Here is a 3,661-nt window from a genome sequence, read left to right as displayed (position 1 = left end):
TGAAAATAGTTTTGTCCTCACACTTTAGATAAACCTTCTTCTGAGGTTGGTTTATGTAATTAACCAAAGGGTCTTAACTAAGACAGTGATTGACCTTAAGTGCCAGTGTCAGCCTGAGGAGGGTGGCTTCACTTTGCTAAGAGTTCATTAATAAATATGTAATCCAAACACCATCTCCTGATTTTCTGAGAGTGAGTAGATGGCAGTCACTTAATTAGCCTTCACATGGACACACACACAGAGACACACAAATACACAAGTACATACAGACACACACAGGGACACAGACACACACAGAGACACATATGCACAGACACACAGAGGCACACACACAGAGACACACATGGAGACACACAAACATACAAGGCACACACATAGATATACAGATATATACAGACACAGAGGCACACACAGACACACAGACACACAGAGACATACAGAGACATATACATAGACACAGGCACACACCACACACAGATACACAGACACACACAGAGACATATGTACAGACACATGGACACATACACGTACAGAGACACAGGCACACACACAGACACACACACAGATGAACAAGTGCATAGGAGGAGAAGCTAATGACATGTCAATGCCATGGATACAGGGGTAATGCCTTCCTTTTAAAATATATATATATATATATATATATTTTTTTTTTTTTTTGAGACGGAGTCTTGCTCTGTTGCCCAGGCTGGAGTGCAGTGGCGCAATCTTGGCTCACTGCAAGCTCCGCCTCCCAGGTTCACGCCATTCTCCTGCCTCAGCCTCCCATGTAGCTGGGACTACAGGCGCCCGCCACCGCGCCCGGCTAATTTTTTAAAAAATATTTTTAGTAGAGACGGGGTTTCACCGTGTTAGCCAGGATGGTCTCTATCTCCTGACCTCGTGATCCTCCCATCTCGGCCTCCCAAAGTGCTGGGATTACAGGCGTGAGCCGCCGCACCCGGCCACTTAAAATATTTTTGAAGGACCTTCCCTTTGCCGCTGTTGGAGCTCCCAGCCTTGCAGTGCAGCCCAGCTCAGGCCGCGGGCGCCTGGTAGCTGTGTGCTGTCTTCACCAAGAGCTAAGGCCACTCTTTGACCTGCTTTTGCTTCTGCCAATTGCAGGCCCTGCCCCGGGCTGGAACCTTGCTATGGGAATGTGAGATCGATTTAGATACTGCATGCAAATTTGGAAAAACTGGTGAGCTGTGAAGGCTATGAGTCCTCTGAAGACCAGTATGTACTAAGAGGTTCCTGTGTTTGGGAACATAATCTAGATTTTACAGAACTTGGTGAGCAGAAATGGGGAGAGTCTGGAAAACACCACGGCTTTACCCCTTTCTCAATGGTCACTGTAAGTAGTGGTCCCCAGATTCCCGCAGCGTGGGCAGGTTGATCAGCATCGTGTGCTCCTTGCTCTTGCCTTTGTGGTGTATAAGTTGTTCCTCAGTGGTGGTCGGTGTTCTGCTGCACTGTATTCTGAGTGTCCTCCATCCTCCCACTGTTATCAGAGATTCACCAACTCAGCAGGACCTCCTTCCCAGGCTCGAAGTCTGAGTTCACAGGACTGCAGAATCCTGGTTGTGGTGCAACTTCTGGTTTTGGCAGTACTTTTGCAAGAAAGTTGAGGTCCTGGAAACTGGACGAATGTTAGAATATTTGTTTGGCAGCAATAGAGCAGCAATGCCCTTCTCAGGCTCATGGCACCTCCCATCCTTTCCTCCATCATCCTCTCATCCTATCCTCCTCACCCTCCCATCCTATCCTCCATCACCCTCCTGTCCTATCCTCCGTCACGCTCCCATCCTATCCTCTGTCACCCTCCCGTCCTGTGCTCCGTCATCCTCCCACCCTATCCTCCATCATCCTCCCATCCTGTGCTCCATCACCCTCCCATCCTATCCTCCATCACCCTCCCATCCTATCCTCGTCATCCTCCCATCCTGAGCTCCGTCACCCTCCCGTCCTGTCCTCCGTCATGCTCCCATCCTATCCTCCGTCACCCTCCCATCCTATCCTCCGTCAGCCTCCCGTCCTATCCTTGTCACCCTCCCATCCTATCCTCGTCATCCTCCCATCCTATCCTCCGTTATGCTCCAGGACGTGGAGTAGCCACACTTATCTGCCGCTTCATGAAGACTCAGGCAGCCATTCCGCATACTCAGACTCACATATGAAAACCAGAGTGGCTTCGGGATCTGGTGGTGCCAGAAGCTGATAAAGCAGAAATGCGATGTCAAACACTGGATGTAAAACTTTTGGATTTTTCATCACTTCCTTTTTAGAAAAAGTGCTACCTCCTAACAACTGGGGAAGGGGATATTACAAAGTTCTGTGGTGTTTTGTCCTGTATAGTGTTTTTTATTCTGTTACTTGAGACCAAGAGTAGATATATGATGAAATACTTAAGTATCATATGTCAGTGTAGCATGCAGATGCATATTGCAGTTTTGGAAGTGATGATTACTGTGGAATGTTAAAAATATATTGTTTAATTTCTGAAACCTATGATGCTATAAGCAGCATTGGGAATGAAGGCATTGTACTAAAAGAAACTGTGGACAGAAAACTTCAGTCCGAGGTGGTTGTAGTTATTACCTCATAGAGACAATCATATTCTGTTTGGAATTATATTTTCTGGTGTCTGCTCTTCTTCAAACATGGAAGCCAAGCTATGGACTGCTAATTGTGGGTTCTGATCACTTTTGAACTCTGGAGCTTTGAATCCCTCGGTGGTGGTTCTGGTGGGGTGGCCTTCTGGGAAGTGGGCATTACCTTCTATAGGGAAAGGTGGAAACGAAGCTTCTAGAAGGTGGCCGTGAATGATTGTGTGCAGACAGAAATGCTCGAAACCTCCATATTTCCTCAGTTCACGACAGGCAAAGCTCAAATGCTTCAACAAAGGCCTTTTAAAAATGAAAGTTCTCTTTGGAATCTCAAATATTGTTGTAATAGTCTATTTCAATCTTTCATTAAAATGATAGGGTACATAAAACAAAAAACAATCTTTTTTTTAGCAAACAAGTAATTCATTCTCATTGTGGAAAAATTAGAAAAAGCCAATAGACAAAGGAAAGGATTACCCTTCATCCCACTACCCCAAAGTAATCTCTGATAACATTTTGGCTACATCCTTATGTATAGATCTATGTTAATTTTTAAACAAAATGGTAAAACAACCAGGTCTGGTGGCTCGTGCCTGTAATCCCAGTGCTTTGAGAGGCCAAGGCAGAGGGATCGCTAGAGCTCAGGAGTTTGAGACCAGCCTACAAGGAAACATGGCCTCTACGAAAATAGTCTAAAAATTAGCTGGCATGGTGGCAGTCCCAGCTACTTAGGAGGTTGAGGTTGGAGGACCACTGGAGCCCAGGAGTTTGAGGCAACAGTGAGCTATGATCGAGCCTGGGTGAGAGAGTGAGGTCCTCTCTTCAAAGAAAAAAAAAAAAAGTGGCGACACATTGAACATAATTTTTATAAACTTGCTTTTTAAGATTGCACGATATATTATAAATATCTATCCCTGTATGTAACATATATTTCAGTAACAGTTTTTTAAAGGCCGCTTTGATAATATATCTGTTCTATAATATAAATGTATCATAATTTATTTAGAAAACCCCCATTATTGTACACTTAGTGAGTTTTTTATTTTGCTGTGAATATA

General features: G+C 44.9%; 1 pseudogene; it reads left to right on the top strand.

Annotated features, from left to right (window-relative positions):
- The first annotated feature begins 609 nt into the window (after positions 1-609).
- On the top strand, positions 610-2,007 carry LOC110740984 (annotated as a pseudogene).
- Positions 2,008-3,661: the final 1,654 nt, after the last annotated feature.

The sequence above is a fragment of the Papio anubis genome, chromosome 10 (genome assembly GCF_008728515.1).
Source record: "Papio anubis isolate 15944 chromosome 10, Panubis1.0, whole genome shotgun sequence".
Lineage (NCBI taxonomy): Eukaryota > Metazoa > Chordata > Mammalia > Primates > Cercopithecidae > Papio > Papio anubis.
This window is presented reverse-complemented; position numbering and strand designations above follow the sequence as displayed.